The following is a 23,701-nucleotide window of genomic DNA, read 5'->3' on the forward strand; positions in this document are numbered from 1 at the left end:
ATTTCGATTCTGTAACACATTATGGTGGGCGATAGCGTACTGGTTCAGGCCGCGTTGTGCGAGTGTTTTGTCGATTTATGCAGTGCTGCAACCTCATTCACCGAAAAATATCTACTTTCGTGCCCGGATTTGAAATTATGCTAATATGTCGCAAACCATTGACGTTAGCCCCAAAAACCATTCACGTTAGCCCCAAAAACCATTTTCCGTAAGGTTAGGTTAGATTGTTAGGTTAGGCAAGCATAGTTAAAAAAAAAAAAAACAATACTCAACACGTCATGTTCTAGTGAAAATACGGCGAGGCTGAAACACTGACTATGGGGTTGCATCATCTTAACACAAGGAACATTGTACTCTCGGGCAGAAAGCAAATGGCGGCAGCAGAAACCGCATGACGGACAGAGATTTTCGCAGAAAACAACATGTATTCGCATTAAAATGAATCAAAACTACATTCACGAACTTCCACAACGCTACAGAAAGTGATTTCCGTAAGTAGCCTACTTTCACCTGTAAATTTGAAGAAATCCGTCACCCCTATACTATAATGTTACCAAATTTCCCACAGATTCCGGGATGGATGGCCCCAAAAAACCATTCACGGAATGTTCCGCGAAGCAGATAGGTAAGTACGAATGTCAAAAATTGACGAAACTAAGAAGTTATAGGTGTCCGAAGGATAGTAAACTGTTACCTTTTCTAATTGAACACGGGGTCGTGAAGAAAGGAAACCATTGGCGCTAGCCCCACAAACCATTGGCGCATGGATAGGTTAGTTCTGTTAGGTTAGGAAACAATCAAAAATCATAAAACAATCAATCGGAACAGTTACCTCAATTTTTACACATTTTGGTACCAGTTAGATAAGCCGGAGATGGATTTCTTCAACTTTACAGGAGAAAAGACGACAAAGTACTTACGGAATTGCGTTCTTGTGGACTTTCTGAAGCCGGGGAAATAGTTTTTTCGAATCGTGCAAGTTATTTGGCCTGTAAGTAAGTAAGGTATTTTTCGTCATTCATGCATCTCCGTTTCACGACAGCTCGTGCCACCATTGCGGTCGACTACATGATTCAAATGTTCCGTGCGTTCGGTTATGTAACCCACTGTCAGTGTAGCAACCACGCGGTAGTTTGACAAGATGTTAATTTTTTTTTGTTGAAATTTATTTTTCTAAATTTCCCTAACCTAACCTTCCGTGAATGGTTTGTGGAACAATTTTCGATTCAAAACGTTTTGTGAATAGCATGTGCGGCATTTATAGGTTCATAGGTTTGGAAACACTGCACATCAGCTGACAATACTGCATATCAGCTGACGACAGTCAACGTGAGTGAAGATTTGGTCGCCGAATTAGCAACGAAAAATAAAGAATTATAATGTTAAAAATAACGTGTTTTTCATGTGGAAAAAAAGTGATCGCCAGGTTGAAAAATGTTCTGCTATGCATATGAGGTAAGTAGAAATGATTTTTATTTATAAAAAAAACGAGTTGAATGTGTCTCCGACTTATCTAACTGGTACCACATTTATAGTATATTTTCGCTCCTATCAAATTCTCTTTCTTATCATACATTGCTGATGTCTAAAAAGTTTTCTGGTATTTACACATGTACGTAATTATAAACTCACATTAAAATTGCAATATTCCAATATATACAGTTTTTTATTAAAAATAAATATCTTATGCTGTGGAACTTCTACCTACCTACCTATTCTTCTACACAGCGGAAAGTTCCTCCCTTGCACTGAGTTGCTTTATCCAGAAACATATTCATCTTCGAAGCTATCCAGCCAAAAAAGATACAGGACTAACATATACGTATACCAAGGAATATAGAAGTATTTTAGGAAGAGCATTCCGAGACACGGAGCTCTCCCATTGGCCAGAAGCCGCAACGAGCTCTGACGTTACCAAGGGGATCTGTCAAGGGGCGAGGCTCGCGTAGCAATGGAAGCTTACGGGAAATATTTTCATTTTTAATTGTCCATAACTTGGTTCTATTAACCATTTGAGGCAGAATAATAAGCAAAACGCAAGGAATAAGACCTAGGCAATAATATGAAGAAGTTTACAGCACGCAATTACAATAAATGGCGTCATACAAATCAAACAAAAAGAAATCACGACTATCCTCTTATATCGCCCCTAGATTGAAATCTGAAGTTGCGTATGGGTAAATAAAGACAAGTTTACGTATTAAATATTTCGCTACCACACCAACACTTATTATCCTTCATACCTTCAAATTTTCACAGATGTTTGTTATTAATAATTTGTTCATTATAATTTATACAGGGTGTCATTTTAATGGCGCCCACGGACCACAGATTCGTATAGAGGACATCAAAACAAACAACTTTTCTCAGTGACATTTTTCTTCTTGGTGCGTCGATTCGACGCTACAGCCGTTCAAAAAAGACCGTTTTGCCGCCTGGATGCTGGCAACCCAACACAACATTTGATCGTATCTGTGACGGAATTTCCTGCGGCGAAACTGCGCACGGCAGGGTTGCAAGGAACACACAAATTTTGTGAAAAGTGACAAACTGCCAACAATATTATTAGCTGTAAAACGAAGCGAGAAACGCGTCCAGAAGACCGAACATCATAGCCTACCAGTCAGTAGATCAGCAGTCATCTCAGGGGAAGGGGGAAGTGAACCAACGATATGAGAAATGGTAAAAAAGTATTCATAATGAAGTGTCATTATCGGATTTTGTCTCAGCCTACATGTCAAATATCAACAACAATAAATTTTATTGGCCTTGCAGCTTACATGTGGCTGTTTACGCCCAGCTAAATTTTTGCAAATCTCGTTACAAGGTTGATATCTGCAGGTTTGTGTCCAGATGCCTTGTGGTACTTTTGTGCTGATAACGGAAGTATCCGAGGTTCACGTTGTTACATTACGGCTAAAACACGTACAACCACAGTAGCAACGTAATGATGAATGAGTAAGGAATATACTGCCCTGTTCACAGTTGCAAACTATTACATGTGTATCCGGTGCATGCATAAACATAGTCGTCGGAGAGCTTGTATTACTACTACTTATATCCCTGTATTTTCAACCATTTTTGCCACTTACCTCATAATGTCCGGAATATACATTATATTATGTGTTGTTTACCTTTGAAATTTTGAGTTCTTTCATTTCTATTTTATCATCTGTTCAATGTGCCACAGACAACTAGTATCAGAAGTGGATAGACTAAATTGTAGATGCCAACTTGGTAACTAGATTTGCAAATATTTGACATGTAAGCTGAGACAAAATTCGATATGACCACTTCTATTTAAATTTTATTTTCTGTCTACCATTTTTCGTATCATTTGTCTACTTTCTGTTAGGTTACAGAACGTGTTTTCTCATTTTGTTTTACGGTACATAATGTGGCTGATTGTAGCCATGTCATTTTTCATAGAATGTGTGTTCCTGGTAACCCTGGAACGCATCGCTTCACGACGGGATATGACGTCACAAATGCAATCAAATGTTGTGTGTGGTTGCCAGCATTTAGGCGGCAAAACTGCCTTTTTTGAACGACTGTAGCGCCGAAACTACGCACCAACGAGAGAAATGTTACTGAGAAAAGTTGTTTGTTTTGATGTCCTCTATACGAATCTGTGGTCCGTGGGCGCCATTAAAATGACACCCTGTATATCTAGTATACATACATAGAATGTCGCTGTCGCTGTTGTTATATGACGTCGCTTCTCTACGTATTTAGGGTAACCGCAACAATAAAAATGAATGATGAAATCATAAATTTGATGCGAGCGTAGGCTAGATGAGTGTGGCAAGCACTGGCGTACGCAGTGGGGTTTAAGGGGCTGCAGCCCGCCGAAATTCTTAGAAAATAAAAAAAATCAAATGAAGACAGTAATGAAGTAAAAAAAACAACTTTAAAATGACCCTCAATAACTATTTTTGTGTTTGAATAACTTTTAAAACTAAGGATTAAAATGGTAATTGGAGCTCGTATCTAATGAAAATAGAACAGCGACAACGGGATATCAGCGAAATTGATTTTCGGCGATACATTCTATGAACCAATCTCATTCTGTTCAGTAAAGGTTAGATGCATGGCACTGAACCCGCGTACAATTTGAATTGAATTAACATAATCCTTGAGTGAGGTGGAAATGGGTTTTGGATATTTTTTTTTGTAGATGTGAAAATCTTTAACTAGTGATGCACACATGATTTCGCTTACATTAAAGTTCACACTATGGTAAAATTGCAGAAATATTCTACCTAAACTGATTTGTGTTTAAAAAACCGTAACATCAAGATATGTTTTTAGAAATTAATAAATAAATAATAAATGGATAAAATGCAATGTCGTGGGAAAGCGTAATCCCTTAATAAATTCAAGGAAACTCGTGCCAGCTCGATGGCGAATCTGGTCAACCGCGTGTTCGACTTTGAATCCCATTACTGAAGTTCCCGACTTGGAGTCACGTCGTGGGCATTGATGTTCTTTGTGCCTGCCCTTTCATCAATTTTATGTGATCAACACTCATCGCCGCGATTAACCAAAAGTGGTAAAAAAGCGACGTCAAATAACAAATACATGAACAATAAGCCTGGCCTCTGTCTTGGTTTAGCAATGTGATTTGTTAATCACTATACGGTGGAGGCCGAGGCGGAAATAAATATCAGTAAGAATAAAAATTCATTACAACTTACCCTTCCTGGAGACTTATGATTTTGAAGACGATGCTACCCACTGTCGTCTTTTTCTCGCTGCACTTGTTTCCATGGACTTGAGTTTCATTAGTTTATTCAAATGTCGAATTCTAATAAAAGTTCTTGTTCTGACATACAGAGAAATAATCTTTTCGTTAACTTCAGGAAATTTTTACTGAAGTACTGTCTTTAGAGTGTCCATAACTTTATGTTGCTTGGAAACAGTTGACCCATGGAGGGATGCAAACACAATCTCAAATTGAATAACTTTTTCCATATCCGAACCACTACGTGCCTTCACCGGGTACCGAACCCGGAATCCTCGATTATAAGGCGATGACGCGACCACTACGCCATCGGGGAGGCCATCAAAATAGAAATAGATGTGGTGCCAGATTCCTTAAAGCCCCAATTGGTACACTCTGCAACAGCACAAGAATGTTTACCTTTGGCACGCTTATTCATGGTACAGACACCGAATAAACGTAATACGACTTACAATTACTCACTTTAATATTCAAGACAAACAGCACAAGCACTTCTGTAAACGAATACCTGATCGCTACTACTGGACCTGCAGATTTTTCTGACATCTGGGAGAAATCTGTGCCTCGAAGTTGGCTTATACCGAACAATGAAAGCCATGTCGCTTTCGGAAACTGGAAGAAATTACTTTCCATTTGAATGTTCCCAACTGCAGGTATGAACCCCCTCGGTGTACGTCAAATCGTCTATCGTATATCCCTTATCTGGAGGAATCGCTAGCGTAACGCTCTATGAACTCAGAAGCGAACCTTGGTTGAGGCATGGTTGTGTATCATTGTGCGTCTTATATATTTCATCTTTCATTTTCATTTCATTGCCATAGTTTACTCTATATGTCAAAAAGCGACGTGACATAATAAAACAGATTGATTGAATTGGAGTTTTAAGTCCATTTTATGCACATTGAGGCCAATTGGGACTGTATCTACAGTTTAAAGTGGGATCCGAGCCACTAAGTGCCTCCACCGGGTATCGAACCCGGGATCTCTCGATTATAAGGCGGACACCACCACTACGCCATCCGGGAGGCCCTCAAAATAGAAATAGACGAGAACGTTAATTGGTACAGTAACGGTCTCGCTACCCAGGGAAGGTTTAAGGCTCGAGTCCCGCCTGGACATTGTGTCCCTTTGCGGGTGTCCATCAATTTAATCTATTCGTTACTCATCCTCGCCTTCCAATTAGGTAAAAGTTACAGGAAAGCAACCCAAAAATAAGAAAAAAATATTTGCCTCGTAATGACGCAATTTGACAAGGACGACCGCAAGATTTTTTTCACAGGAGAGGCAGCAATGCTCAAAGAGGGAAAGGTTTTTAAATGCTATCTCTCTAGTTAAGAAAATCCTATTAAAGAAAATTCCCCCACTAGGATAAATTGCATAGACATCAGTGGCGGAGCGTGACCTTTCCAACAGTGTAAGCCTAGCATGACGAAGGCTATTTCCCGTTGTGCTTATTTTTAGGCTGACATGGTTAGTGATTTATCCACACACATCGACCCCCGCCCCCCCCCAATTTTTCAGAACACTTCCCTGGAATTTTTCACCAAATTAAAAATTCTGGATATCTGATAATTAAGTCAGTGTTATTCCTATCACAATGAGTAACGTAACGATAAAAAATATGCAAAGTTAGATAAAATTAATAATAATAATAATAAAAAAAACGAAAACAGAAGGAAACAGAAAAGTGCTGAATACTTTTCACAACCGCATAACCAAGTATCAGCTCCGTATCATTAATCGCAAAATCGGCGCACTTTATTTTTCGTTTCTGTTACTATGTCTGCTAGAGAAGGAAGGGGTGGGCCTACCTATATCCACAAGTTTCTTCTTGGCAGCAAAATCCTTGCTGGACAACGGCGTCTTCAACAAGTTCTCCACCCCACCGCACAATCACACTCATTTTATTCCATAATGCACTTCACTACTGTATCACACCACAGCACAGGGACGACAGTCCGCTTTTCAATAGATGGAATTCGCAAAAGCAATATCTCGAGACTTTAACAAACACACAGCAAGAAGGGGAAAACAAAAAGAAACCAGATCCAAAATCGGTCACTGCTCAAAGCAGTGATCTTTCGGACTGTGAGGGGAATATCCCTTTCGGATATAAATAAATTCCCTCTCTTGCCTTAAAATTCCCTATATTTAGTAAAAAAAAAAAATACAATATAAAATATAAAAGAAATGCTCACAAATTGTAGGGATATATCCAGAAATTTCTATCAAAGGACATGTAAGTGTTTTCTTAGGATAGTGTAAAAGCAAATCTAGCACCTAAAAGATCAGAAACAGGCTTTTCGTACGTTGTTCGAAGAGTGTTTGAATCACGGACTATGTAATTAATAATATTTGGTTCACATTTGACATGAAATTTGTAAAATTGGTTCAATCTTCAGTTTTCATTAACATTTATTTATTTATTTACTTATTTATTTCACTTTTTAGCTCAATTATTACCAGCTGAGTTCATACATAAACGGAAAACAGAGTCTTAATATGTCTAATGTTTATGCTCTCCTACAAGCGAAAAACAGAAACAACAAGAATTTAGCACATCAATGTGTATCTAGTTTTTACGTATCCCGCTCATTTCTAGGTTTCTCCTTTTTCCCCTTCCTGTTAGTTTCTTGCTTCAGAATTCCCTGTTCCTGGAAAAAAAAAACCTCCTTGAAGCACCACCGGCTCAAATTTCCTTTGCCGTCAACCATTCATACCCGACAACGCTGGAGCCCCTCCTCTTGCAGGACCTGTGTCTCGCTGCCGCGTATTCAGTGAAGCCAACCCAAGCATAATGGTGCTAAATCTCGCACAAGTTTAAAAAGTCGTTTGTAAGTTGGAGATATAAATAAAACAACAGGGCCGCTTTTCGTTGTGGTTGAATTTTCTCAAACTTTTCACATAACGTGGAACCCATGTCGTTGGTTGAACCATTCAAATTTATATTTGTTTTTGTTATAAATTAATATTTATAATATGAAAATCCCAGAACAATTTAGTAGTATGTAGCATAATTTCGGAGTTTAAACGACACCATGGATGTCCAGAAGGGGCAAGGGGAGGAGGCACTTCCTGAAAAATGAATGTCAACCATTTTCACACATATAATTTCATTTCAGTCACATCAAATTGTTAATTATTGTAAGGGCGTTGCAGAAAAATGTTAACTTCAAATTGAATTAGTATATTTTGAGAAGGGAAATATACCTAGTTTACCCTAAGCCCTGAAAAAATACTTTGCTTAATCCTCCCTGGTGGAAAGAAATACTGCGGTCGTCCATGAACAACACTTTTTCTAAACATGAGGTTTGCAACGCTGCTGTAAGCCTCTGCCCGTAGGTTTACACACCTAGGGTTTCGACGCGCTCTTCTCCATATATTCCCTGTTCTTCTCCTTCCAGATACGGTGGGCGACGGTAGGCACTGCTCCTTCGCGGTCAGAAATTTGTAAGGCAACATTCAGACGGCTTACAACTTTCCCCAAGCAAAAGGCGGGAGTTCTCATGTGCCATCTGGTGTGAAGTGTTGCAATCTAACAAACAGGATCTCGAAGACTGGTATCAGGCCGAGATGAATTTACGAATTTTGCCATATAATTACATACATTTTACTAGAATTAATAAAGTGTAAGCCCGGCTTACACGGCTTACATGGACGCTCCGCGCCTGATAGACATCCTCCACCCAGTGCATTTTGTCTATGATTTTGCAATATACTCGTACTTATTATGTTATGCAGCAGTAACTTCAATTAATTCTTGTCAACAATAAGTCGCCCCTGCAAAGAAGTTGCTGAAATTCTACTGCTGGAAATTTTTAAAATACAACACTACCTGAATATATGTACAATATATTGACATAATTTGATGCATGTTTCTTCCGTATAAAAAAAAACACTACGTGTTAAATAAAAATTAAATAAGAAGGATACTGTTATAGACATTCGTATTATTGAAACCGATGGCAATATTTGCATTCATACCGCTTAGACGTTTATTATTGCGTAACTGTAACTTCATAATAATAATACTTTTACTCACACGCACATAACACCGAAATTTTGGAGCTTCCCGTGGATGCAACTCGACAGGACTCATACCAAAGACTACAAAAAAGGCTAAATATAGGGTTGTTACACACACACACAATATAAATATATATATATATCCTGAGTGCCCAATTGTATTAATTTCCACGTAGTACACCCTGGACTGCATTTTACATACTAGCGACTAGCGAGGCTCTGGGAGCTGGACTCGTGGCCATTATAATCCTTTGTGGGGCTCGTATTGTGTTGTCCTTACATGTTTATGATTGTCCCTTCATCCACCTCATCTTATCACGATTCATCCTCATTTTCGCGATTAGCCAAAAGTAGCAGAAAAACGAAATAATAATAAATCAATATGTATGTATGTATGTGTCCTTCATTTAAAGACGAATTTCTATTTGGTTGATCGCTACTATGAGGATGAATGATGAACTAATGAGTGGAGAATGAGACAAACATTGCTATATGCCTTACTATGGTTCAAACTGGGGCCTCTGGATTCCTAAAGCGTTATGCTGTCATGGAGACCCGTTATATACATGTAGAGGGACTTACTTAATCCTTTCCGTTCAATCTTACTCTCTCGATCCTGTTACAGTTATGTCCACGCTATAATTAATGAAGTTAGTAAACTATTTGCATGAAAATATGCGCACGAGACTCTACTCCCACCACCCTCCAGCACACACAGGCATTTCAAATTGTTTCACATTACGATTTTTCGGGTGTTCTCTATTGTGCTAGTCTCAAGATGAGACTCTCATCTAATAATCATTTAACTTCATTGCTATGTCTCGTAATCAAGGGGTCTCGGGGTCGATACCCGGTGAAGGCACATGGTGGTTCGGATTCCACTTTAACCTGTAGGTCCAGTCCCGATTAGCCTCACTGTGCATAAAGTGGATTTAAAACACCAAATCAACCAATCAACCAACCAACCAACTTTATTGCTGCGTGTAGAAGTGTAGACAAATAGTGTTAAAGAACCAAAGACATTGATTCCCTTTTTGCTGAATTCAGCATGAATTTGTTCGTTTGCCATCCTCAGTTAACTTGAGAAGGTACGGGAAAGCAGTGAAGAAGAACTACATGTTATAAACATTGCTTCCCAAGAGTTATAATCGCCTCTACGAGGCGATAAACTTGTATGATTTTACATGTTATTAAGCGGCCAACAGCTGAGGGATCCCCTTTTTGACGTCACTCTAGCAGAAGACCTTCACGTGCCGCCGTAGCGCGGGAAGCCGGAAGTTCCGTTTTAATTTTCGTAGCATTCTCTTTGCAAGAAGGGGGGGGGGTCACTCCGCTACTTGCACGTTATTGGCTACAGCTTGTGACGACACCAAGAGGACACGAGCGGCAGAAAGCTATGCGTAGAATGTAGCATATGGCCCATGAAACGCTGTGTTTTCATGCATCTTTTGATATTATACACCAAAGCTGTTAATTTAATTTCAGAACAAGAGATCAAATACGCGATAGAAGAATACACTTATTCCGAAACAATGCATAGTTTATTTTTCAGACATTATTTGCGTGATATCTTGTCCCTGTAGGCTGTAGTCCACTGCCGGCTTCTCTTTCCAGCTAACCTATTGCCTTTATTTTAAATGTCTAATTCTAAGGAAAGTTCTTGTCCGGGCATATTCTGATATGAATTTTTACGGAATGTCCTGGAATTTCCCTTCAATATTTTTACGTTACTTTTCAGATTCTCCAGTTGATCGCCACGATGAGGATAAATTTGTTTTTGTTATTTAGCGTCTTCTTCCACTTTAAGCTAATCGCGATGAACAGGATGAGTGATGATTATTTTAAATTGATGAAGGGACACTCGCAGCAGGCACGTATCCAAGGGGGGCTCAAGCCCACCGAAAGTCTTCGGTTTAGAATAGATAAAATGAGGTTTTTGGTTTCTTGTGGTGTGAAATAAAATAATGTGACGATAATTTAAGGAGATAAATAATTATTGAGTCAAGCACGTATCCAAGGTAGGAATCAGGAGGCTCCAGCACCCCGTTCAGGAAATTACGCTACATAAAAATAGGTTCATGGCATCTTGAATAATGTGATGATAATTTGAAAGAAATAATTATCGAGGCGTATCCAAGGTGGGATCAGGGGGCTGGAGCCCCCCTTAATTGTTTTCAGTTTATACTACATAAAATCAGGTTTTTTTTTCTTGAATAATGTGCCGATAATATAAGGAGAGAAATACGTACCAAGGCAACACGGAGAATGTTCTATAACCCTGTTGTTGATAATATTGCATTAAAACTTTCCTTGCGCTTTCGGTGTTGTCGCAGCACTATGCAAAGACTTGTCAGCATTTGGAAGCTGAAAACGTAGCGCCAACGTAGGGCGATTCATAGTAATTTTTTAATCTTTGGAAAGCGCGAGAGGGAACGTTCTTGAATAAGAGAAGGAAGTCGAACTACTGGCAACATTAACGAATCGTTTTATCTTGGGAACGTTCTAAATATGAGGTTAAATTACGCGGCTTCAATTTCCAGGTTGATCTGTACAACAGAATCAGTTAATGAGAATTCAAAGGTAAGTGTAACAGTTCATACAGTCGATTAGTGATCAGTCAGTCGGGTCCAAAGCTGAAGACATTAACGACAGCGGAATTTCCGGAGCCTCAGTGTAGTGCTAGTTCGGGTCGATGGCCGAAGAGATCAAAGGTCTCTCTCTAAAGTGAATATTAATATTTAAGCAGTAACGGGTATTGGAGCAGTTAATTAGAAAAGAAATAAGCTGCACAGATCAACTGAAAATCAAAGTTTTGAGTTAGTTGTGCCCGGAACAAATGTTCCCAGGATTTTCGAAGAGGAGGATTATGCATACTATTTTTGATGGTCAGTCCTCATTTTGCCATCTTTTCCTCTCTTTTTTTTTTTTAAGGAATACTTGGTCAAATTGGGTTATGACCTCACCAAACATCCCTTGGGCACGTCACTGGAGATAAATGAGTAAGCATTTAATCATATTGGGAGAAGGAACACTAGATGTGTTGGGAGCGGAAGGGTTTTCACTGTGAATTAATTGTTTCGAACTGTATTCGAGAAGAGTTACTTTGTTTCGTGCCAATATATGACAAGACTGCGGAAGCTGCAACAGACAATTGTGAACACTTGCGAGTGCTTACGCCTCAATATGAATAATTTGGTGGGTTTCGGCTTTTTTAAGAACTGCAAACATGGGAGGACAAGACACAGTAGTGATGTTCAGGCTCGAATGAGAGAGAAATATTCGAGAAATTTCTGTGTCCAGTTCGCAGCCCACAGTTTGAATCTCTCGTTCTCGAGTGGATTGTCCATCCCGTGCGTGTGTAACAGCTTCGTAAAAACACTCAAAGACGCCATAGATGTTTTGATTAGGGATGGCCAAACGGATCCGGATCCAAAAAATCCGGATCCATTCGGATCCGGATCCGGATCCAAAAGTTACGGATCTGGATCCGGATCCGAAAATTCCGGATCCGGATCCGGGTCTGAAAGTTTCGGATCTGGATCCGGATCCGAAAGTTCCGTATCCGAAAGTTTCGTATCTCAATCCCATTATAATATTACCACACCTTAAAAAGGTATTATGATCTTCGATTACATAGAAATTTTTCGTTAGTCCTACAAGAATTTTTTTCAAGTGTTGTTCCTAAAATACTTTGCTACGCATCGGCTAACACACTCGTGCATAAAAATAATCTTACTTGTTTAACATAAAATGTCAGAGGTGATTTTGTAAATGCCATTGAAACGAATATGTATTCATTCGAATGTATTGGAAATAAAAACACACACAAATGTGAGACATTCCATTCCAGGATGAACCCTTTAACACATATAACAAGATAGAAACGTTATACAAAAATTATACAATTCTTCTACAGTTACAGTTTTACAAATTAAAATAAAACATTATAATATATGCAGTGTTATATAATTACAAAGTGTAAGACTAACAAGGGAGGTTATCTAAGTGTCCCCCTCCGATTTCCATGAAACTTGGCAGGCGTATAGTGGGGCCCAATGGAAGAAATACGTGTTGTTTTGTTTCAGCTAGAAAACGGTTTTAGGAGGCAAATCCCCATCAAATGTCAAGATGAGGACAAATTGAAGTGAGGATCTGACCCCTGTGTCCCCCTCCGATTTCCATAATACTTGATAGGTCTGTGTATAAACGGGCCCAAAGGAAGAAATACGTGTTTTTTTGTTTCAGCTAAAAAAACGGTTTTAGGGGACAAAACCCTCTAAAATGTCAAGATAAGGAAAAATTGAAGTGAGGATCTGACCCCTGTGTCCCCCTCCGATTTCCATGATACTTGGCAGGTGTGTGTATAAATGGGCCCAAATGAAGAAATACGTGTTTTTTTTTTGTTTCGGCTAAAAAACTGTTTTAGGGGGCAACCCCCCCTCAAATGTCAAGATGAGGACAAATTGAAGTGAGGATCTGACCCCTGTGTCCCCCTCCGATTTCCATGATACTTGGCAGGTGTGTGTATAAACGGGCCCAAAGGAAGAAATACGTATTTTTTTTTTGTTTCAGCTAAAAAAACGGTTTTAGGGGACAAAACCCCCTCAAATGTCAAGATAAGGAAAAATTGAAGTGAGGATCTGACCCCTGTGTCCCCCTCCGATTTCCATGATACTTGGCAGGTGTGTGTATAAATGGGCCCAAATGAAGAAATACGTGTTTTTTTTGTTTCGGCTAAAAAACTGTTTTAGGGGGCAACCCTCCCTCAAATGTCAAGATGAGGACAAATTGAAGTGAGGATCTGACCCCTGTGTCCCCCTCCGATTTCCATGATACTTGGCAGGTGTGTGTATAAACGGGCCCAAAGGAAGAAATACGTATTTTTTTTTGTTTCAGCTAAAAAAACGGTTTTAGGGGACAAAACCCCCTCAAATGTCAAGATGAGGACAAATTGAAGTGAGGATCTGACCCCTGTGTCCCCCTCCGATTTCCATGATACTTGGCAGGTGTGTGTATAAACGGGCCAAAATGAAGAAATACGTGTTTTTTTTTTGTTTCGGCTAAAAAACTGTTTTAGGGAGCAACCCCCCCTCAAATGTCAAGATGAGGACAAATTGAAGTGAGCATCTGACCCCTATGTTCCCCTCCGATTTCCATGATACTTGGCAGGTGTGTGTATAAACGGGCCCAAAGGAAGAAATACGTGTTTTTTTGTTTCAGCTAAAAAACGGTTTTACGGGACAAAACCCCCTCAAATGTCAAGATAAGGAAAAATTGAAGTGAGGATCTGACCCCTGTGTCCCCCTCCGATTCTCATGATACTTGGCAGGTGTGTGTATAAACGGACCCAAATGAAGAAATACGTGTTTTTTTTTGTTTCGGCTAAAAAACTGTTTTAGGGAGAAACCCCCCTCAAATGTCAAGATGAGGACAAATTGAAGTGAGGATCTGACCCCTGTGTCCCCCTCCGATTTCCATGATACTTGGCAGGTCTGTGTATATACGGGCCCAAATAAAGAAATACGTGCTTTTTTGTTTCGGCTAAAAATCTGTTTTAAGGGGGCAACCCCCCCTCAAATGTCAATGAGGACAAATTTAAGTGGGCAATTGACCTATGTGTCCCCCTCCGATTTCCATGAAACTTGGCAGGTGTATAGCGAGGCCCAAAGGAAGAAATACGTGTTTTTTTTTTGTTTCAGCTAAAAAACGGTTTTACAGGGCAAAACCCACTCAATTGTCAAGATGAGGAGTAATTCAAATATGGGGATCTGACCCCTGTGCCCTCGTTCGATTTCCATGAAACTTGGCAGGTATGTGTATAAACGGGCCCAAATGAAGAAATACGTGTTTTTTTGTTTCGGCTAAAAATCTGTTCTAGGGGGCAACCTCCCCTCAAATGTCAAGATGAGGACAAATTCAAGTGGGGATCTGACCCCTGTGTTCCCCTCCGATTTCCATGAAACGTGTCAGGTGTATAGAGGGGCCTAAAGGAAGAAATAAGTGTTTTTTTGTTTCAGCTAAAAACTGTTTTAGGGGGCAAAATCCCCTCAAATGTCAAGATGAGGACAAATTGAAGTAAGGATCTGACCCCTGTGTCCCCCTCCGATTTTCATGAAACTTCGCAGGGGCATAGAGGGGCCCAAAGGAAGAAATGCGTGTTTTTTTTTTGTTTTTGTTTTTTGTTTCAGCTAAAAAACTGTTTTAGGGGGCAAAACCCACATCAAATATCAAGATGAGGACAAATTGACGTGGGGATCATCTGACCCCTGTGTCCCCCTCCGATTCCCATGATTTTTGACAGGTGTATAGAGAGGCCCTATGCCCCCTGTTTCTTCATATGCCATATTTACGTGGTTTCGGAGTCAGATCCCCACTTCAATTTCTCCTCATCTTGACATTTGAGGGGGGGGGGCTCTATACACCTGCCAAGTTTCATGGAAATCGGAGGGGGAGACTTAGACCTCCCTTGTAAGTGTATTAATTAATTACAAATCGCGCACGCGCGCACATACACTATATATATATATATGTGTGTGTGTGTGTGTCTGTATATTATATATATATGTATATTAACAGGTAACAATATGTTATAAGCACATTCTTAATTTCCAAAGAACCCCTTTTGGGATGGCAAAACGGATCCGGATCCGAAAATTCTGGATCCGGGTCTGAAAATTCCGGATCCGAAAAATTTTAGGATCCGGAACCAACCGGATCCGGATTTCGGATCCGCTAGGATCCGGATCTGGCCATCCCTAGTTTTGATGCCTGATGAGAAGAAATGGACAAACACACATACTGAGATGGATCCGGCACACATTGTTAATGCATGGAAACAGAGAAGTTGAATGGTAAAAAATGTTCCGATTTCACGTTCTGAATAATTTGCCAGCCTTGAACAGTGGCGATGATTTTGGAGATAAAATGCTTCCGCCCAAAGAATGGACTTGGAAATTCTATTTTTGTCTTTTCTGTCGAAAGTTAGAGAGGGTCACGTGAACCGCTGAACCAATCGGCTTTGACCAGTAGTCATGGTGAAGGGGAATTCTCGTGGTATTCTGCGTTGCCAAGTGTATGCCTGACAGCAAAAGTTCGGCGTTATTGTGCGGTTCGTTTTTTTTTTTTTTTTTTTTTCGTATTAGTGATTTTTATACTGAAAGATGATTAGTCTAACGCGAATACACCGGCGAAATCGGAAGAATCCTCTGCGTGGCCAGACTCGTGAATTAGTATGTGCAGTGCGAGATTATTTTGAAAATGAAAGAGGTAATAATGGCCCTTTGATTCCGTTTAAAAAAAGTGATTGGGAGAACAGCAGCTGCTCTGGAAATTATCAGAACGTCCGTGATGTCCATCGGGAAGGAAAAGTCCCGCTTAAGCCTCGGCTGGATGTTTCTCTCAACAGCTGAAAACTGCTTCTCGTTCTGTTGACAAAATCTCCTAACATATGCCTCCAATTTCGGTGATACTCTGCAAGGCTTTTCTAGAAGGATACACGAAGGGATGTATTGAATAAAAAATCGAATTGGGATTCTAGTTTAGCGTACAAAAAATTGGAAATGCAGCATTAATTGGATGTGAAAGCAGCTTTAAATGGGGCGTTTGAAGAATTTTAAACCATCTTACGGTTTAGGTTCAACATTGTGCATCTTAGTGTCGTGAATTTAGATAGATAATTCCAAGCGTTTGCACAATATCTTCAACAGAAATTACATAATTTTATTACAAAAAATACAAGTATTTAGTTCCCACGCCTTCTAGAAGTTCGAGGATTTTCCGCTTATGGCGCTGCTGTCGCTTATGGGCAAGCAACCCTCTGAATGTGTATTCTCCCATCTGCGGCACCGGTCATGTGCCGCTCGGAGCGGAGGAGGGGGGGGGGGAGGGTTAAACACCGCAATTTGCAAACTTATCTTGCTTTGACATCTGGTTTATGTTTTGTCCGCGCAAAGACCTTGGAAACTCAGGGAAGTGCATCCATTCCTTCAGTGGGTGGCTACGTTCAAAATACAAGACAGACAGTCTTGCAAGTCGAGGAAGTGAATCGCCATCACTTAGTTTACACAAATTACGTCGGTTTACAAGTCTGATCCAAAACAAGAAAGCCAGTTACTTCGTTGACTTACTCTGTGATGCTCTCCGATTTTTTTTACATATCTAGGTTATGCATCATAATGGGAATTGAAGAAAATGTAGGATGGAAGAGAGTGGTTCAGAGATTCCCATTTTCGCATTTTGACTTTTTTTTACCTAATACAATTATATTACTTTTACTAAATCTTTTGCGGCGCGGTGAGACCCAAGAACTGATTTATTTTAATTTATTGAAGCTCAAAGTAAATAATAGAATAAAAATTTAAATTAACATTCATCATATTATTATTATTATGATCATCATGCGTATTATTATTATTATTATGAAACGTATAAAGCGCAAAATTTAATAGGACGACAATGCTCTATTTGAGTTTGGTGTGAAGTAACAACATTTTAATAAATTTATTTCCAAACCATGAATTTCATCTGAAATTAATGCTCCCCGATCGCATAGTGGTAACGTCATCACCTTGTAATCAAGAGTTCCCAGGTTAGGGTCCCACTTTAAACTGTAGGTCCAATCCCAATTAGCCTATCTGTGCATAACATAGGACTTAATACAAAAATTAATGTAATATTATGTAAAAATTGACAATTTTGACTGACGTGTCGGCGTTAAATGAACCTAAAAATTAAAATACAAATTATACAAAAATAACAGAAAATTTACGAAGGGGAAAATTAAAGTTACTGGTTTGAAGATGTAGAGGCTGGGGAAAATGAGACAGGAGACACTTTCCTGGAATCCCCTTCAATTTGAACAGTGACTTGACATTGGTAACATTAACTAAGGAAGCATTCATTCATTAACTGACATTCGAGCCTATTGGACTTATGACTTTGCGGTGCATCACAGTCAGAAATCTGGTGAAATCTTAATATTTAGTTTCAAGTGGGATCCAAACCACTCCTTCGGGAGCGGCGTTCCTTCAACGGCTATTGAACCCGGGGCCCTCTGATTACAAGTAGGCCCTCCTTGGTAATGGTGCATAATATTTGAATACAATTGAATTGTATTCCTTTTCCAGCAGTTTAGCGAGTAAAATTTTAAAATTTCGTTTACACTCGAAACTAGGGCGACTTTTTTTTTCGCCTCATTTGAGCTGGAATGAGACTTGGGAGAGTCTAGAACTTGTAATACAGAAAACTCAATTTTATTTATAACTCTTTTATCTCTCTCTGTGTGTAAAACCATAGTATCTTTTTCACGATTAGGTCTTGTTCCATTTTCCCTCCTGCGTTCTTTGCTCTCTCTCCCTGGCTCTTCAGATATAGAGCATCCTTCATTTCTTGCCCTTCTCTTTCTCTCTCTCCCTCCACTTGCTCGTTCTCTATTTCGTTTTCTACCTTTTGTTTCTGTTTCTCATTCTCTCTTTCTATAGATTTCTCTGTATGCCTCTCTTTTTGTTTCTCTTCCTTCCTTTATCTCTTTATCGTTCTGTACTGTTTCTTTTCTTTGTTCCTATTCTCACTCCATCGTGAGAAATGTTTATCTTCATTTCTCTCAATCCACCCCTCCCTCTGTTATTATAGTATGTTTTGGTTGGTTTTCCACTTCCTTTTCTTCTCTTTCAGTCTGTTTTGCCTCTTTATTTCCAATGGAGGCACATGGCATAGTGGTTCGGATCCCACTTTAAACTGTAGGTCCACTCCCGATTAGCCTTTCTGTGCATAAAGTTGACATAAAACCACAAATCAATCAATCAATCTTTATTTTCACTTTCATTCTCTATCCTTTGGTTTTTAAGCATCACGCTCCAGCCTGCTTTAGCCTTCCCCCGCCCCTAGAAGTGTCGTCCTCCACTGGTACCTATTTATTTGAGAATGAGTGAACCCCAGAGCCGTTTTATGCAGAGAGAAGGCCGCAAAAATCCGACCTTACAAAACACGCCCAGGAATCTAATCTTAGTCTCCTGCAGGCCAGTGAGACGCCCAGCCGACTTTACAAAGGGAAAACTTCCCTGTTATTGTCCTTCAATACTTTCTTTTTTTCAAATCAACTTTAATCTCTATTTTCTCATTCGAAAAAGAATAGTTTCGGAGAATTAGAGATTAGAAAAAGGAATTCACCTTGGCTTTTCTGTCACTTTTGAGGCGAGGACTATTTAGGGGAGGGAGATCCAGAGGGCACTGGCATGCATACGCAGAGGGGGTGCTGAAGGATCTACAGCCCCCCCCGAAATTTTTAGAAAATAAAATATTCAAATGAAGGTAGTAATAAAGTCGAAAAAACTCAAAATGGCCCCCAATAACAATTTTTGTGTTTGAATTACTTTTAAAACGAAGGTTTAAAATTTTGAGCTCATACCAAATGAAAATAAAACACCAACACTGAAATTGATTTACGGCAATGTATTCTATCATTTAACCAAATATTTAATCTCCCTCTGTTCAGTAAAGGTTAGATTCATGGCACGGAACCCGCATTCACATTCAGTTGTAGATATTGCTACAATTTCAATTGAATTCACATAATACTTGAGTGAGGTGAAAATGTGTTTTGGCTGACATGACATGTTTCCATAAAACACACGTTCTTAATCATCTAAATGCCATGTGTGTGCATTTAATAGGACTATATTAAAAAATAAACCTGTCTTCAAAGCGGCCATTCATACTGTGCAACGAAGATTGAAAACAATGCTTTCAAACGTATGGTTTTCCTAGATCGGGGACCACCTCGACTTATTTTTATAAAACACAACAAAATACTACAGATCTCAACAAGCTCTCGAAGAAGATTAAATGACCAAGCAACTCAACATACGTCAGATACACCGCCCAGTTTTAGGGTTCGATACAAGAATACTTGTGAATCACCAGAAGTCTGAAAAAATACCGAATACATGGCATTTAAAAGAGAGAGTCAGGGGTGCCAATTTAAAAAAAAAAAAAAACACTGGGTGGGCTCAAAAATTTGAATTCACAAATCACATAAATTATTGGGTGGACTCGGGTCCCACAGACCCGTATAAATTGGTGTCACTGTACACAGTCACCATAAATTACATAACGACATTTTTTTGTATGTAGCTATGGTGTGGTAAACTTAAATGAATCCAAATGGAAAACCATAAGTACGATATAGTTTACAAGTGGGTTCAAAATAATGATCCCAGGTTGAGATGTGTCTCATAACTAGAAATTTGATGTTTCAAAACAAGACGGGGGGCAGAGGCGTGGCGTGCATGTAGCCGCTGTTACCGCAGGTAACACCAAAATATAAAGAATTGAAGAACCTGTCTTAAAATATTATTACGTACATAAACTGCTAATATTGTCGTAAAGTAAACATTGCAGACTGACATTTTTTCTGACACCGGCAAAAGCGAAGAGGAGGACTGATCCGGTACCCTCCTCAGGCAACATGAGGAAAGGGCCCTGAGCCCACCCAAGGAAGACTTTCCGTCGCGGCAAAGACTGTTACGGCGGGAGGAGGAGGCGGGTTATTGCCATGACTGTTTAGCCGCCGCAGTTGCCGGTGATCCTTACCGGATACAGATCAGTGTTGCCATATTCAATTGACAGAAAAGAGCTAAGTCGCCTAATCGGGTCTATCTTACTCTGAAGGTGTCCAGTCACACTGGGGAACGATGGCGCAGTGGTAGCGTTGCAGCCTTATAATCAAGGGATTCCGGGTTCGATACCCGGTGGAGGCACAAGTGGTTCGGATCCAAATTTTAAACTGTCCCGATTAGCATTACTGTGCATGAAGTGGACTTAAATTGCCAAATCAAAATTTTAAAAAATCAAATCACACTGGGGGAAAAGCAAACTACCAAGTGATATTTTGTATTTACTCTAAATATCAGCAATTACGAAAGTCCTCTTTGTCCTTCTTCGACATCATGGGCGAGAAGGAGAGGAGAGGGATGGGTATGATCAAGGGGTCCGCTGTCCTTCTAAAAATGTCAACCTAAAATTCTATATTTCACACATATAATATTATTTCGGTTACAGAAATTTCTGATAATTGTTGAAAGGTCCAATTGAGATTGACATACGTTGTCGCAGGAATTAAATAATTTCGGATTGAAGCAACGTTCTTGAGATGGTAGAACTGTTTTTTGGTGAAAACATTACTTACAAGCATAATTTCCCGATTGTTATCTTAGCACGCTCTGAAGTGTCAGGTGTCCCAGGTTCGAATCCTAAGCAAGAAATGGTTATTCAATGTTCGTTGTTATTATTTTACTTACATAATTATAAAAATTAATAATTACATACACAAATAAATAATAATTTTATTTCAATAATTCACCATGCATCCTCATCGTCACGATTATCCTATAAAGCGAAAGCCTTAAAGGTAGCAAAGGACGTAAAATATACGAAATAGTAGTGGTGTCAGAAATGAGATTTCAGTGGATTTAGCGAAACATGGGAGTGGGAGTAGTTAGGAAACAGATGAAGACTACATCACTCTACATACGTCTTATTTGAAACGAAAAGTTTCGCGATTTGGGCAAATCTGGTTTCAAATGAACTAAGATGGCACCAGTAGTAGAACTGCACTTCTTGCAGGTTCCGAAGGAAATATTGGGGAAGCGCCGATGCTAAAAGGGGAAGGGGCAAGAAGGGTGCTTCACGTGTTACAAAAGTAAACAACGGTTTGTGGGAGGGACTGTGCAGTGCGAGTTTTGTGAGTGGTGTCTTTCGTCTTTATGTTGTTTTCGGACATTGTCAATTAATTAATGGAGCTTGCTTCGAGTTCCGAGGTGGCGGGTTCATCCTATCTGAACAGTGTGTGTAATCGTGCGATAGAAGATATTTTGAAGCAATCTTCCGGTTCGTTCTTTTGCAGAAAAAATCGAAATTGTGGTGAAAGGGAGGCCAAAGCCTATTTTGAACGATTTAAAAACCAACTCGTCTGCTGGATATGACCGACATTTCAATGTTTCGTGGTATAACGACTATCCATGGTTATGTGGATGTGCGCAGTTGTCGAAACTCTTTTTTTGGCCATGTACTCAATTTTCGGGTGAAAAAAAAAAAACGTGTGGAATTCAGGTGTGGATAACATGGACCATGACCATGACGCACCCAAAAATTCAAATTCAAATGAAAGACTTCACTTTATGACAGCATCATAGAACTTTTTTGATTTGATTTGATTGATTTTGCTTTCCTTGTGCCACTTTTGGCTAATTTGCGAACATGGGGATGAGTGATGATATGATGAAATTGATGAATTGCAGACGTACCAGATTAATATTATATGAACTACTTGGAAGACATTGGGGGGGGGGCATGAGGTGGGGAGGCGCCCAAGTCTCCCTTAAATGTCCTACTGATAACCGGTAACACTTTTAAAAATCCCACGCCACGCCACTGACGGGGGAAAATCCTTCCTATTGTCCCTTCAAATGTCACCCTGCATTAAAATTATTAGAAATTCGCTACTTTCAAATGACAAAACTCTGATTTTCCGTTTTATATATATATATATATATATAATATTGAGGACGAATTTTGTACCTTACAGATGAAAAATGTTCCTGCGCCACTGTTTATGCACGATCCAAGTTCACAAGTTCAACCCCCCAAAACAAAATATATAGGAAAATATAATTATAATCTCTAATTCATCGTACACAAGTACTGAAATTAAATAATAAAAATATACGTTTTTAGTACTTGTTGTATAATCGAAGGTTATTTATTTCTGCCGAACTTATTGGAAGGCAACGATTATATTGGGAACATACGGTTGTTAAGGCCAGTGTCAAAGAAGATTTATGGAACTAACCAAGAAATTTACTTTTCGTCTACTGGATCCAACCTTCTTTTTTGTTATTCAATAAATATTCGATCCTTGATCTATTTGACATTTATTTCCCCATTTCATTTTTTTGCGATATTAACTACACCTAAATAAAGAATACGTTTTGTTATATCCCTGTTTCTACACCGTCTTTTTGCCTATTCAAGTAATAATAATAATAATACATTAATTTACATATTTAATTAATGTCATTAATCTAATGTGAATACTTTAATTTAATCATTTATATTATTACTAATATTATTTCTGAGACTTGGTTCGGACACCCCTCCCCCGAAATATATTTCTTGATACGTACCTGCTTTTGACTAATCTTGATTGATTGATTTGTTGTTTTAAGTCCACTTTATGCACAGGAAGGCTAATCGAGACTGGACCTACAGTTTAAAGTGGGATCCGAACCACTGTGCCATGTGCCTACAACGGGTATCGAACAGACTAATATTGAGTAATAGAGATCCCGAGTTCGGGGGTTATGTACAGAATGGTATTTTAACGGGAAGGGAAAGTGCTCCATCTACTTGCTAACATTTGGTTATTGTGGGGAGACTATATATATTTCAGTCGTTCACCGCCAGCGTGTCGGCCGTTCGGCGGACTCTTCATGCAACAGGTCCCGGCAAATTGCGTTCAGGAAGTCCGTAACAGAAACCGCTTGTTTTGTAATGTTTCCACTTTTCACAATTACAGTTACAATTACAATTGAAATAAGCACGTACCTTGTCGCAAGGATGCTGGAAAAGGTGTCCTCCCAAATACAAATATTTCTGGCACCTTATTTCTGACAGAAAATCTTAGATTAGTCATCGCTACTTTATTCTCAGTTGTCGCGACAGCGCCTGCAGCATATCGGGGGTTGGGTGAGTTGTCAGCCGCGAGAGGGCGCTTCATACTGCACGTGTCGGCAGTGATGCCAACCGTAGGGACATGTCCCTATGCATAGGGACTTTTCACTAAATTTCGCCCGCGTAGGAACGTAGGGACAGATTTTGCCAAATGAGGGAAAACGTAGGTACCTTTTCAATCTTGGTAAATTACATTTTATGAAT

At 39.4% G+C, this 23,701-nt stretch overlaps 1 protein-coding gene across 2 annotated transcripts in view; it reads right to left on the reverse strand.

Moving 5' to 3' along the window:
- Positions 1-1,780, reverse strand: part of LOC145989818 (uncharacterized) — a 180,003-nt gene extending 178,223 nt beyond the window's left edge. Inside the window, exon 1 of one of the 2 annotated variants that reach the window (XM_083125182.1) lies at positions 1,709-1,780. The gene's annotated coding sequence lies outside the window, so the exon portion shown is untranslated. The remainder of the gene's footprint in view (positions 1-1,708) is intronic. The other variant, XM_083125184.1, reaches the window with a different exon arrangement.
- Positions 1,781-23,701: the final 21,921 nt, after the last annotated feature.

This window comes from Lepisma saccharinum, chromosome 7 (assembly GCF_977018435.1).
Source record: "Lepisma saccharinum chromosome 7, izLepSacc3.1, whole genome shotgun sequence".
Lineage (NCBI taxonomy): Eukaryota > Metazoa > Arthropoda > Insecta > Zygentoma > Lepismatidae > Lepisma > Lepisma saccharinum.